Here is a 15,866-nt window from a genome sequence, read left to right on the forward strand (position 1 = left end):
GCGAAAATTCACTCGTTGGAAAAAAAGTACATTCTAAGATTCAGTCAGAGATAGCACTAGAATTTTCTTAACTTATTTCGAAATTGTCTTCATAGAAATACATTGTCATTTTGACAATTGGATGAATGTAGATTAGACTGGGATTCTACATTGACCTTGCCCTTTCGCATGTGTTGCTAAGCTCCTCGCCCTTATCGCACTCTAACTCGAGAACGGTTAAGAGTATGTAAAATTGCTTCAGACAAAAGTTGTAGAATTTTATTATGTACAACTTTCATAATGAATACAAAAGCGATTAGGCAGGTAAATATTCGAAAAAAAGCATTTTTATCATCTTCAAAGTGTCAGATTGAGAAAGCCCCCATGATTAGTGTCAGATTAATGGGTCAACACATCTACAACACCGAGATTAACCATCTGTATGAAAATCTGACACGCTCGAGTATGTATAAGTAACGATTTTTTTTTACATTTTCAAAGGACCGCTGTGACCTTGCGTCACCTCCAAATTCTCAGTACCTTGTAAAGTAGCTTCCTTTGGGTCCAATTAACATATCCTCCAAAAATCTGACAGGGTGGAAATTTTTTTTTACCATTTTCAATTTTTTCGTACGGCCAGTCCCCCGCGCAAACTGTCAGATGAGCATGAATTCATTATCAGAGACACGAAGAGCATATACAGTATGACTCGGGTATGTACACCTGACGATTTTTTTCACATCTTTGAGACCCTGCAGACGCTTTCCCCACCGCTGAAAGTGCTTACATCATAGAACTTTTTTTTCTTTCTACCATCTAATCTTCCAAATCCACTAGGTCTCCACGACGCTCGTTTAAATCCCGGTTTAGCATCGTCGGCTTCCCAACTATGAGATCACATAAAAGTTGATTCATCCAGGTGTACAATTTTAGTTTCGGAGGATGAACTTTTTTCTACAATTCTCCGAAACTTGGTCGATTCGAATGAAATTCGTGGAATTCACACTTCAATAAAAATGTGGGTTACTACCATTCAAATGATCGGATTGATTGACAACAATCCCTGTATAGGATATTATTAAAATTCCGGTTTTCACCATAATCCAGCGTTACTACGAATATGTAATCACAAGTGCACGATTCTGACGAAGTATGTAGTACCTGAACGCGGTGGGAACTCAACCCGATTGGGGTTCCTATGAAGAGAAATTGATCATGGAGATAACGATCCTGCGGGGGAGTTCGTGATACCACCACAAGCTGCATGAATGAGCGTTACGTTAGGCCAGGTACCACCTATACAGTCTTCTGAACATCCTTCACGTGTGAGTACCTATGTCGTAGTTCTTCTCTTCGGTAGTGCGAGAATGATTGGCGATTTCGAATTTGCGGAATATTCCTTGTTTATGTTCTCTTCGAATTGTCACTTCTTGGACTTGAGTAAGTAAAAATATTCAATTAAAAGTAGATTTTTATTTTTTTTTGTCAACTCAATCTTGATTAAATCTTTTTCTAACTGTAACTGCAGAATTTGACATAAAAATCGATATAAGCCATTTCTAAATGAAATAACGAAGAAGGTGATTCTGTGGGTTTTTCATATGTAAAAAATCATATGAACGGGTTGAATCGAAACTTCTTTATCAGCGTGTCTGTGGCGAGCACTGAGCACTGAAAAAAGTGATTTGAGCAATTAGCACTGACAAAAAGTGCTTCTAAATCTCGAGCACTAAGCACCGATTATCACAAAATACTCGCGATACCTAAGCTTTTTGTGAAAGTAATTCCATTTACCTCTTTCAAAAACTGTTGAAATTGATTGAAAAAACGCACCTTCAATATTTAACAGGACTGATTATTGATGGATAAGAAACGGTGTGAAGCAAAACAAACTTTTTTTAAACGAAGTATCTTCTCTCTACTCTCCTACATATTCAGATTTCAATAGGAAAACAATCATTTCATGAATGGAAAAATGAATTCCATAACCGTATAAGAATTTTTCACTTCATGCAAATGTATCGTATTGAAAATCTTAAGTAGCTGGACTAACTGGAGATTATAAAAGAAACTTTTTCTTACAGCGAAAATATACCTAATTTCTAGGTAAACATGTAGATTGCAGAAGAATGTTTTAGTTACTCAATGAAAGTATCAGAATCTTCTGAATATTTGCACATTTCCACTACAATAGCGGTCAACTATACAAGGACTGAACACGCTCAGCACTGCTTGGATGCGAGAAAAAACATAATAATTGGAAACTGGTACTCGACTCTGAAAAAATGTTTTAAAAGTTTTTGCAAAATTTGGGTGCATTCTGTAAAATTTGATGCATTCAACTTCGAAATCATATGAGCAAAGTGCACTTTAGACCGGATTTGGCCCATTTATAGGCACATTTGGATCCTTAACCTATGCCTAACCTATCTCTTCTTTCTTAAGAAGTTTCAACTGACGCAATTGATTCTCATCACTAATTCTTCATCAAAAAGTCTAACCCATCAATATAGTTGATCTGTAGTATCCATACCTAATCGTAGAGTGATAACCCGTCGAACGCTTATACAGAGTGTATTTGAATGAAACCGAAAAAATTAAAGGGGTGATTCTTTGAGGAAAATTAAAGCAGGTAGGTATTTGGTATGAAATTTTTCTGAAAACCACCAGTCGGAAAATTTACACCCCTCCTAAGATTAGGAAATTTTTTTTTCCTTTTTTTATTTTCCCTGTATATTAAGCTTAATAACAATGTACAATCCTGGTATCGGTATTATTGTTTTCAAGATTGTCTTTGCAAAGCACAAAGTTCTAGATATTAGGGCAAAATACCTTTGAATTAGCTCATCTTTTTGAAACTGCATTGCATTTTTCCTCGTAAATGCTTAGGTTGTTGAAAAAATTGTAGAAATGAAAAAATTAATAGGTATATGAATTGGGCTTTTCAGCCATGTTTTTTAAAAGGAAAATTTCCTTACCAAAAAAACTAACTTAACTTAATTTCAACCCTTTCAGGATTGAAAAACTTCCAATAAGTGTAATTTTATTGACAAATAATATTAACCATGTTTCGTGTCATTAGCTTAATATACAGGGTATTTCCCAAATTGCTTGATTTTGGATGGTTTTTACATGGTACTTCTAGATCAGATAGGTAAAAACGTTGAAAGGTGTCCTGGGCTCGATTTTCGTGAAAAGTCCATTAGTGGAAACCGCTTCACGATATCTTCATTTATCTTGAAGATATAACCAAATTTTGATATTTTGTGGATTTCGAAAATGTGCTATAACTTCTGTAGTTACTTGTTTTTCAAAAAATTTCATACAAAAATACCTTACTTTTCACCGAAGAATCACCTCCTACATTTTTTCCGGTGTTATTCAGATACACCCTGTATATATCAATTATGGTTGAAAGGGATTTGTGCTTTTTAGCATAAACTGCTCGAATTACTAAGCGCGGAGTGCTGGTCTTGAATAATGTTCGGGGGACAAAAAGATATAAAGTGCTTTTGGGTGAATACACTTTCAAATTTCCACATGATGAAATTGTTGATTTTTATTTTTTTTTCCTTTTCTCCACATTTGAATACTTCATTCAAAAGATAATTTTCTATTGTTTCTGTATAGAGCAGAGCTGTTTCTTCAAGAAATTAGTGAATTCGACTAAAAAACTTCACCAGCCCGAATCTTGCCTGCCTCTTGGAAGTGTTTTTAAACAGGCTACACATCAATTTATTGTTGAAACAATTATATTACTCACATTCCCCAAACAATACATAACAGTTTCATTTTTCATTTTATACTGGTTTCATCTATTTTTCATAGTGCGTTGTGAAAATTGTGGACTAATTTGTTTTTGACAACTGTAGTGACACATTCTTATATGTCAATAGTTGCAATTTAATTTGTCATGGATAATTTATCCGCAACAGCTTCATGAATGCCCCCTCCATGATCAAAAAGTCACCGTATGGTGTGATGTTTCAATTTCTGGAATCATAGGGCCATATTTTTTTGAAGAGAACAAGTGAAATGTTACAATAAATTCCGAACGTTACGTTAACATGTTACGGGTATTTTTGCGGCCCGAATTGCGAAGACTAGGACAAAATCATATTTGGTTCCAATAAGATGGGGTTACCGCATATACAGCACGAAAAACTCGAATTTTGTTGTAGCTTTATATCACAATTTGGTGACATAACATGGCCAGCTAATTCCCCCGAGTTGACGGCTCCTGATTTTTTTCTCTGGGGATATCTAAAAGAAAAGGTTTATGAAAAGCGTCCCAATACCACGCAAGAACTTAAAATTCGGAAGAAATAAATAATATGGAGCAGAATTGTTGGAACGAGTAATGTAGAATTTTAGATGCCGATTGCAAAAATGTATAGATAATCAAGGATGCCATTTAAAGTATGTTATTTCCAAAACATAAATTGCGCATATTAATATCGTTATTTTTCATAATTTTGTTTCAATAGAATGTTTTTTGCTCTTATAACAGATTTTTAAAAATAGGTGACTCCAAATGCCTAACCCAGTATATGGCATATACATACCTATCTCACGAAATTTCACAATTTTTCCCATAATCAGGTCCCCCGGACAACTCTAATTTTGCAGAATCGGAACTTGTTAATTGGATTGCGAAATAGTTATTTTTATGAGAGAAAATTCGTCCTGCTACATTGTTTCATATTGTGTAATTGAATGTTCAAAAAAATTTTACAAAATGCCTCGAACCGACTGATATTTGGTGGTTGACAGATTTCGATAGCGATAAGCTCTATAAATTCATAACTAGGATGATAGTTATACTGCATTCACATTTATTTTAACAGTCGGTTGGCCATGAAATAATTTTCTCAAGTTTTTGTAACTAGAACGGAGTAAGGTTGGTACTCATGGAATGTCGTTAATGTCATAACGCCGTTGCCACAACTAATATCAATTTTTATTACGAAAATGCCGAAAGTGATTCAAAAAAAGAGAAGACAGGGTTTCAGGAAGTGCTATTTAGAAATCAGGTCCGCTCATTCAAATAGTTATACCCTGATATTCTAAAATTCACAATATGTCAGACGGTTGCGAACATATTCAGTGTAAGAGAATTTATATAATGTTTCATCTGAATCTAAACGACTTATATTTTAGCTGAATGTTTCCACAATCAAAGAGATTGTGAATGAAGAGGATGACAAAGTATTTCCTTCTATTGGGAGACCCAAAAAAGTGGTGGCATTTGAGAATTTTATGTTTGAGTGAATTAATGCGAAAAGTTTATTACAGGATTTTCGATGCATGTCATCGCAGAATAAGCTCCCGAAAATTGATTCTATTTTTCATTTGACTTGTCCTATACATAGTAAATGTCCTAAGGTACCATAATTATTATTACTATATTAATGTATTAAGATGAACAGCCACAATACGCGCCAGTTGTCCTGTTAATTGTTTATTCATGTGAAATTTTTGTTCAAAGGTGAATTCCATCTTGACTTGAAACTTCTTCGATTCTTTTTACTTATATTGATGCAAGATGATTTTTGTTGAAGAACTTAACATTCTTGTAATTATCTGTTAATTCCTTTTGCCCATTCCCAACCACTGCATCATATGCATTTCATCTTCGGGTTAATATTTTTGAAACCTACAACTGATGTAGCGTATTCAAACTTTAGTCAAAGAAAAAGAAGATAACGAACATTAACTCTCCTGACGCTAGTGCATATTATGATATTATCCTGATCTCTTGTATTTTCCATGCAAATAACTGGATTTGGTATGCCTTAAATCAGTTTGTATAAATTTCAATTATGTTCGTCACATATTGTCCGAAGAGATTCGACATTGTGATAAAATAACAAAAACTTTTACGTAGAACGGGCAACATGGCGTTGATTTAAAACCCAAAAATGTTTTGACAAGCTTCATAACCCCACATTTTCGTACTATACAGAGTGAAATGTGTCAAATTTCCATGGCCAACCCAAAACTAAAATAAAAATGAATGGAGTATAGGTGTATAATGTACATTGACACATAATTTAGCAGATTTTTTAAATCTGAACATCGTGGTACCATGTGAGTATATCTAACCAACAATATTTTCTGATAATCCATGCAATTTGCCATGTGTGAGTATGGGGGGTCCGGGAGAGTTGAACCCCTTTTCACTGTGAAGCCACTTAAGTTGTATCTGTAAATGGTAGCAACTCATTTTTTTACGAGAAGATATCATTCCTTAATAGGTAACGATATATAATAGTAGAGTGATGGTGAGACTCGTGGTGAGATGAATATTCTGAGTACAGCAATTCTTTTTTAGGAACAGAAAATTGGCTCATGTCTCCCAAACCCATGTGAGAGTTGAACAGGGGACGGGAGAGACTTGACCATAAGTTTGTTCATCAGGAAAAACATTGAAAGAAAACAATTTCCAATGACCAACGTCAAGGTTTTTCATATCAGATGTATCAGCGTATGAAATACATATTTTCTATTTCAGAGTCAGTCTCACTTATTTCCGAGATGTTTTTAATTTTTTTGAACCTTTGTAAATTTTTTATATTTATATCTTTTGTTCAATTTTCGTTTTTTGAATCAAACCATTATCTAAGCTCAGTGCGTCAACTGATTATGTCTCCCGACCATAGCATGGATCAAGTCTCCCGCACTTCCCTTTTAGTCTATTCAACAGTTGTTTTCTTGAAACTTTTACAACTATTATCAAAAAGCCTCATGGTTTGTAAAACAATATCAATCAATGAAAGCAATAAAACTAAATGACACCACGCACCTATTAAACTTTTCAGACAGTGTTACAAACAAAAATTATTCAATTTCTTACTTCCTTACAACAAAATCACGTTTAACCCTCTCACTCCAGGACTGTACTGATGGCGGCCAAAATGAAGCCGCAACTAGGTGTGCCCTGTTACGAGCAAAGATTATAGAGTTATGTATACTCCATTCACTTTTATTTTAGCACCCGGTTGGCCATGAAAATTTGACACATTTCACTCTGTATAGTACGAAAATGTGGGGTTATGAAGCTCGTCAAAACATTTTTGGGTTTTAAATCAACGCTATGTTGCCCGTTCTACGTAAAAGTTTCTGTTATTACGTATTTTATCACGATGTCGAATTTCTTCAGATCAGTATAATATCATAATATGCACTAGCTTGAGGAAAGTTAATGTTCGTTATATTCTTTGGTTAAAGTTTGAATGCGTTATATCAGTTGTAGATTTCAAAAATATTTGTGGCTGTTCATGTTAATACATTGATATAATAATAATAATTAGGTATTTATTGGTACCTTAAGACATTTACAATGTATAGAACAAATCAAATGAAAAATATGAAAATCAATTTTATGGAACTTCTACGATGGCATTCATCGAAAATCCTGTAGTAAACTTTTCGCATTAATTCACTCAAACATAAAATTCTCAAATGCCACCACTTTTTTTGGGTCTCCCAATAGAAGGAAATTCTTTGTCATCTTCTTCATTCACAATCTTTCTGATTTTGGAAATATTCAGCTGAAATATAAGTCCATTAGATTCAAATGAAACATTATATAAATTCTCTTACATTGAATATGTTCCCTGCCGGCTGACGTATTGTGGATTTTAGAATATCAGGGTATAACTATTTGAATGGGCGGAAATGAATTCTAAATAGCGCTTCCTGAAACCCTGTATTTTTTCTCAATCACTTTCGGCATTTTCGTAATAAAAATTGATATTAGTTGTGGCAACGGCGTTTATGACATTAACGACATTTCATGAGTGCCAACCTTACTCCGTTTTAGTTGAAAAAACTTGAGAAAATTATTTCATGGCCAACCGACTGCTAAAATAAATTTGAATGGAGTATAGTTATAATCTTTGGTTACGAGTATGTCGCAAGCTATTTACGATACGGGTAGCGCGAAATTTGAATAGAAATATTTTAGGTGGTTCAAGCCTCCAACCTGAGCAAGTCTCCCGGACCTCCTCATACATAAGTTATAGTTCTCCAAGTTTTCCATTATTTATTATTTTGCTTTTCCCTTGGTAACGCCATCAATTACTCCAACATTGGAAGACCAATGGTACATTATTCGTTTTTATTATGGTTTGAGTGATTGAGAGATCGTCCACGATTAGTATTTGGCACAGAAAAGTATTTTCGATCGGTTTTCTACAGTCTTCTCCATACAATATCACAAGAAAATTCTTCAACCTATTGTCTATGGAAACCTACAGGAATAAATTTTTAGGAATGCTATCCTTCCTATATAATAATATTCCATTGAATATCCAATCAGTATCGTTGCATTTTTATCATTTGTTTGGATCTTCCTCAAATGAGAAATTATATTTCTTAACACGCTTCTGAGAGGAGCACATTCTCAACACATAATAGGTAGTATCTTGATAAATCGCGTACTCGGTCACATTTATATCTTACGCAGTCGTCGAAGATAACAGAAAGCCGTTACTTTCTTAGAATTTTGTCTAGAAGTAGATGGTAGTCGTTGCTATTTATGTATAACGAAGTAATCAGAACTGAAGAAAAAGTTGTACCATTATATTTTTGATACGGTATTCGATTACCCTAACTGTAACTGTATTCAATATATTAAGAAGGAATGCACTGGCGATTTCATTACCAAGAAAGCCTTAATTCAATAATAGGTAATTGAAATTATTCACCCTACCCACTGGAATCGAGTGTAATGAAAATATTCAAGTGCTAAGTGCTCATATTATCTTAGGATTCAATACATGAAATAATCACCTCGAACTGTTTTTAATCCCCCTTCAATGCATAAGTAGACTTGACTATTTCCGTATTCAAATTCGCCGCATTGGCCTTTCAAACTACTTATATTGAAGAGCATATACAGTGTGTTTCACGGGTAAACGGATGAATGAAAAAAAAAACTGTTTAATAACAGTTTTCTATTTTATAATTGGGCAGCGCGAAATTCGAATTCTATTCCTTGTATTGAATTTTATATCGACTTTGTTGAGACCAGAAAACAAACATCCTGAGCGACGAAACAGAAGTATGGTTTTGTTTTGTGACCAGGATGTTAGTTTCCATGTTTGCTTTCAATTGATATCAAAGAAATACGCAATACGCTGTCGGATCCTATATTTTTATTTGCAATTTATAAAAATTTACATAAATTAGAATTTATGGAAAACGAATAGAGTTTGACTAGGACCCAAGACTATATGGTGATCTGCTATACGTCAAAGATGTTATTTCTGTGGAGTACGTTGTTTCGAATAAATAAACTTCGTCGAATCTCTGCAATTTATATCAGAAATTAATATGAACCAATATTCAATATACTGTCAAACCAGTCACACTTCAGTTACTAATTACATGATATGTAATGTTATTTACAGAATTTTCAGAAAAAACAATTAAAAAAACCTTACACTGTCTCTTCATGACACAATATACAAATTGATTAATGAATGAACTAAACTCTCACACTGCAGGTTTCATGAAACTTTGAATTTCCAAACAATAATTTGACAGTCTCAGACTCGATTCCCAATTCGAAATCAATAAAACCTTAGCATTTCTGTATCAGTAGCAATTGAGAATCCTTTGAATGGAAGTATAAAAGTCATAAATTCCCCTAAATGGGCCCTTCATGCAAGGGAATCTTCTGCATACAACAATTTACGTGGATGAACAGTTCATCTGAATTGACTAGCAGTAAAATGTTCACTGCACATAGTGTGATTTGTATCATTTGCAGGCCTTTACCCTGAAAATTTGATCCACTTCAGAGAATGAAAATAAAATGCAGTGAATGACCGACTCACATGGTCCTCGAATTAATATTTTCACCAGTCTAAGGGTCTTAGAAACACATTTGAAACACAGATGGCGCTACATTACTTTAGTTTAGTCGATTCGTTTCCCATCTTTCTACTCTATAATCTTTGACTGAAACGATCATGATAAAAATGGAATTTATGTCTCCTATGGTACATGATTGTTCAATATTTTCGCCATAGCTGTCTCGATAATTGCTGACATGAATATGCCTGTAAGAGGTGTTGGAATAAGATTCAGATTTGATGGAAGCCTATTCAACCTGAAGCGCCTCAGAGCAAAAATCCGTACAAAGTTTATCACGGAACTTCAATATGCAGACGACTGCGCACTTATCGCTAGCAGCTCAGAGGATCTACAGATAGTTTTGGACACCTATAAACATATATACGAAGCTTTAGGCCTTAGACTCAATATAAACAAAACCAAAATCCTGGTAAGTCCGCCAGAAAGCCTTCAAACAGATATCAGCCTGGAGAATAAAACTCTGGAACAGGTCGAGCAGTTCAAATACTTGGGAAGCTTCATAAATACTAGGGCTAACCTAGACACGGAAATACACAACCGTATCAATTCGGCATCACGAGCATTCTGGAAGCTAAAGGTCAGAGTCTTTCAAAATCACGACCTCAATGTGGAGACCAAGACTGCTGTTTACAGAGCAGTGGTGCTCCCAACGCTTCTTTACGGAAGCGAAAGCTGGACGCCCTACAGGCGACATATTAAACATATCAACAATCGCAAAAACGTCATCTAAGACAGATAATGCACATCAGATGGTTCCACAAAGTTTCGAATGCAGAAGTCTTGCAACGCGCGAGTTGTACAACAATTGAGACTAAAGTAACGAAGGCCCGACTCAGATGGAGCGGCAACATTCTGAGGATGCAAGATGCCAGACTTCCCAAAATAGCTCTGTATGGCGAATTCGCAGAGGGAGCCCGGAAACCAGGAGGCCAGTATAAGCGGTTTAAGGATATACTACATCAATCCCTAAAATCAGTTAATGCCAATCATAACTGGAAACAACTAGCGTTGGACAGGTCACAGTAGAGGTCTTTGGTACATAGTTACAATGGAGACTCGAGTAGGATACAGCGGCGGCCAGATTTGGTTGATGACTATCCATGCCCGAAGTGTGGAAGGATCTGTAGGTCACGGTTGGGTCTCTTCAGTCACAGAAGGGTACACAGTCGCAATTAGCCCAAAGAAATTATAAGTCGGTTTGCACCGTTTTTTTTTTTGTTTTTTGTCTTTTTGTAGATTTATTCCCGGTAACGAGATACAGAATTGAATGAAAATGAATGAAGTGTTACAAATTTCTCTGTCATAAAATTGATTGATATACAATTAAAAATATGATTAATATTTTTTGCATTTATTTCCCTGTACAACACATTTTTATTAATGAATATTTCGCGAGATATAGCAGGTTGAAGACAAATTTAGACAAGAAATTATATTCACCGCTTTTCACCTTCGGCTTCTGTGGAGGTTTATGTTAGGAAGGGACACGATTGAGTCATGATCCTTCATAGAATCATCGTGTGAATCAGCAAGCAAGCAAGAAGCATAATCAAAGATCATATGTTAAAACTTTTAAACCCTACAATAACCTATTGCGAGTTGAATGATAACAAGTAAACAAGTCCCGACCGTTATGTTTGAGGTAACCATCATCCATCTTCAGATGGAGTGGCAATTCAATTGGACCTTGCATCAGTTATATAGGTGGCGAAGTAATGGAGTGATACTTCAGTTTGTATTCTCTTCAAAGAGATTGTCAGTTCAATGATGAATTTATCCTGAAAAAATTCGAGATTTGAATTAAAGTGATTTCTGCTGAATTTCCGACCTCTTTGTCCGAGAAATGAAGCAGTGGTCGACCTATGTGCATTTTGATGAATCTATATAAATAAAAGATGATCTATGAAAACTATGTCAGCGCATCAAGTTCAAACTACCGCACCAAATTGGATAATTTTGTTGTTGTTGTATTCGTTATTGTCAGGACAAGGTTTTTTTTTAAATTAATGTGCCTCGACAACTAGGCCATTGGTACATGGTACAGGGTTCAATCTTTCTTATAGATTACATGTGAAAAATAAGTGTTACGTTGATTATACTAGTATTGAACATTTTGAAGGCTTACAAAAAAGAAGGAAATGAACTATAGATGCAGTGACTAAATAGAATTGTAAAATTGGCATTCATGAGGAATTTTATTGCTGCTTCAATTTGAGGTGCTGAGCTGGGTATGTCCTTCAAATTGTCTTTAATCAGGACTATGTTTATGCGACGAAATATTTCAGAAAAAAATCCTACCTCTTCTTTCTTTCAATATGTCCATGGCACATTAGGCCATTCAGTATCAGTATGTCCACACTAAAGCCCGTTTGTAACAGCCGAGAATTCTCTACCAAATTTTGGTAAGAAATCGGCAGAGATTATTTTGTATGCAACTGAACAGAGAATTCTACCGAAAGTGCGTATGTAACGGTAAAGAATTCACGGCGCATGAAATCTCAAGTAAATTTTCTAGAGAATTCTCGGCTGTTGCAAAAGGGCTTAAGACAGAAAAGTGAGATTATATGGAATATTATTGTCGGATCATCTAGTATTCCTTAAAATAAACCTGGAATATCGATCTTTGAAATTGGCAATGTAATGGGGAATTCTCCTCAATTTGGGTTATCATTGCATATGCAAGTTTAAACTGAATAATTATGAGTTTCATTCTCATGATTTTTTCAAATTCACCGCGGAAACTATTCAAAATCATCTTTCAAATATGGGGTTTTAAAATTTAAATAGCTTTGTGCGGAGTTTACGATTCGGCAACAGCGAATACAAGACAACGTCCGATCAGCTTGTTTATAAAATAACAGCTGTTGATAAACAGGCGCCTACTTACTGGCGAGCTTCAACTGCAACCGGCCATAAAAATCCCATAAAATTTTACGACCTTCCTCGTTCGTCGCAGACTTCATAGACAGCCATCTTTGTCTATCTCATCAAGATAATACATTTGTTGTCCTTTATTATCAAGGCATATTTCAGTCGATGTTGCCAACTTGTGCAATTCACATGAAACGCTTCAAATTTTAAATACCCATTTTTATTTTTCATTTTTAAGTGCTTGAAATAATTTTTTTTGGAAACGGTTGAAATGGTTATTTCAAAATATGACGTTTCAAAGATATTTCATAAAAAATACATCATTTTTGTCAGGAGGAGTATTCCCTATTGCCATCAGCCGCCTTGAACTCCGGATGTTTGTTTTTGAAATCGAAAAAGGAGATGAAAGTTGAAATCATTTCAGTTCCTTTACTTTTCGAGATAAAATCTGCATGAGAATTCATAATTTCAAGAATTTCTCATCGAATCGCCGCAAGTTTTTTCGTGATATACCTATAGGTACAATTACTGCTTGTATTCACCTCCGAAAAATTCCGTGTGGCCCAACGGAATCCGAACAGAGTGGTCATGATTCTCCAATACAATTATTATTGGTTCGACATCGGAACAAATTATGGGTGCCACATCAGAATCTTGCGAAACGTGATCCAATGGCATATAATGTTGTTTTCATGACTTAAATCTGATTGTTGGCCATTCATCATTCTGTTTTGATGCAAAGATTGGGGAGAAGTAATTGAGATCTTTGTCAAAAAGTACGGTTCCCAAGGCGATCCTTGTGAAATGTAAAACGGTGACCTTTTGAACCTTATTCGATTGATAATATCTTCCAAGCGAAAGCCCCAAGAGAACGCAACGCACTCGATCATTTTTTAATGGGCGCTGCCTTACGGAAAAAACCTGAACACCCAGTAAGAGCTGAACAATTTTAATGAAATATGTGTATTTAATTAAAAAGGATTACATTTTCGAGCAAGACAATTGCAGAATAACTGTTATCAAGTGATGAATAGGTGCAGCAGTGCTTTATATGTGGCCTACAGGCTGTCCCGCAGCTATAGTCGGCCATTGCTCACTGATGTGAAGAATCCGAAAATATCTCAAACTCAAGTGTTTTGGAGATACAGGGTGGTTGAGTTATTTTTCGATACACTTTTCAATAAGTTCTGATTGGGTTATTATTTTCAAATGAAAGTTTGTACAGGTAGTCAACATTACGGGCTCGTATGACAGTAAATATATGAGGAAAAATTCCAGGCTCGTATCGAGCATAAATTGAGTTGGAACCTGCATAGATGGTTCTCTTATTATTATTTTTAAATCTGCTACACTAAAAAAGTTATGATAAGATATGTTTAAGGGAATTGAATTCTTTATGTATCAACCTATACAGGGTGTCCCGGAAAATGTGGGAAATCTCTCGGATTCAGATAGAACTCAAAAAAATTAGAAGACATAATTTTTTTCCCAGCAGACCTCCCTACGAAGATACGACCTCCTAAATGACGCCACTGGTAATTCATTTTAGTGGAATAAATTTCAAACTATTTGATATAATTTAATGAAAATTTGATATGATTAATAGTAGTGAAGACCTCTTAAATTACCGCACTCAAATTTATATTAGCTTGTTCAGTTTACCAGGGGCGGACTAGGTTGTACATTTTAATGCATACATTTTTAACACCCTGTATGATAAGGTGCTAAAAAAACAAATTTGGATACCTTGAACATAAAGCTGAAGAAAAGATTCTCTTGTTCAGTGTCGATAATATGAACCGTTTTAAAAAAAAAATAATGACAGAAGTAAGTAATTTTTTAATTTCTATTAAAAATAACATGAAGTCTAGTTTTTTTGTCTGCGGTGATATGAGAGATCCTTACCACTTTTAATCATATCAAATTTTCATCAAATTATATCGAATAGTTTGAAACTTATTCCACTAAAATGGATTTTCAGTGGCGTCATTCCTACATTTTCCGGGACACCCTGTATATGACTTTGTTGATTTGAGAGGAAATCAATTTTTCTGATTGGGTTTCATGGAAAATTCACGTATTTCATGCATTTCATCTGTTGTTTAGTCGAATGTATTTGTAATATATTATATTATATTCTCCCCGACTTCGTATATATTCTTGTTACATAATTTCGGTTTTTTGGTCGAATTTGTTCAGTTCAGGTTTGAAACTGGTTAGTATTTAGAAACTGTATAAACCGTATTTATTACTCACACTTTCATCAAACTTGATCAAAACACGCTCAAATAATGAAGTTTTTTTTTAAGAAAATATTTCAACATCATCATTGAATGCTGTGCACTAACTACAAATTTTTCCTCGAGAAAAATGAGAATAACTGTATCAAGCGTTATTAGGCATTGCTTCGCATCGAGCGAGTAGTGAATACACCCCTAACTATAAATGCCATAACACAATTTATTTAGAGCCGAAGTGTTTTGTGGCAAAAACAATTCAAATCAGCTTGTTAACATCGTTCCCGAAAATTTTCGAGAAGGTTTTATATATTCGACTGATCTTTTTCTTTTCTAGGTTTGAAATCTTTAGTAAATGTCAATATGGGCTCGTACCCCACAAATCTACCGAGACAGCCAAATTTAATGCAATTAATGAAATCCTTATTGCTTTTGAAAACGGCAATATTCCCCTAGGAATGTTTCTTGGCCTTATCGACAGCATCAACCATTAAAGACTTCTGTTGAAGTTGGAGGCATACAGCATTCGTGATAATCAGCTCAAACTCATCAAGAGCTATTTGAGTGATCGTAAACAGAGAGTTGAAATGGTGAAGGATGGCGATGTTTTCTGCTCTGAAGATCTTCCAATTTCTATAGGCATTGCTAAGGGCAGTATTTTGGGGCCTCTGCTTTTTCTAATTTATATTATACTACTCGCCACACCTGATCCATCCTCTTTGCAGATGATACTAATGTCACTGTCTCTGATCCTGATATATCTACAGTTATTCAAAAAGCTAATAATGCGTTTGAATCCATTACCTCTTGGTGTAACTACAACCACCTCCAATTAATGCAAGAGCAAGAGGGACGTATTTTTTTTTCCACACTGATCGATCACGCATCTTCTTC

At 34.9% G+C, this 15,866-nt stretch overlaps 1 protein-coding gene across 2 annotated transcripts in view; it reads left to right on the forward strand.

Annotated features, from left to right (window-relative positions):
• Positions 1–1,182: 1,182 nt before the first annotated feature.
• The window catches only part of LOC123313589, a 29,276-nt gene continuing 14,592 nt past the window's right edge, over positions 1,183–15,866 (forward strand). The window contains exon 1 of one of the 2 annotated variants that reach the window (XM_044898531.1): positions 1,183–1,304. The gene's annotated coding sequence lies outside the window, so the exon portion shown is untranslated. Of the gene's footprint in view, positions 1,420–15,866 lie in introns of both variants that reach the window. The other variant, XM_044898530.1, reaches the window with a different exon arrangement.

This window comes from Coccinella septempunctata, chromosome 5 (genome assembly GCF_907165205.1).
Source record: "Coccinella septempunctata chromosome 5, icCocSept1.1, whole genome shotgun sequence".
Classification (NCBI taxonomy): Eukaryota; Metazoa; Arthropoda; class Insecta; order Coleoptera; family Coccinellidae; genus Coccinella; species Coccinella septempunctata.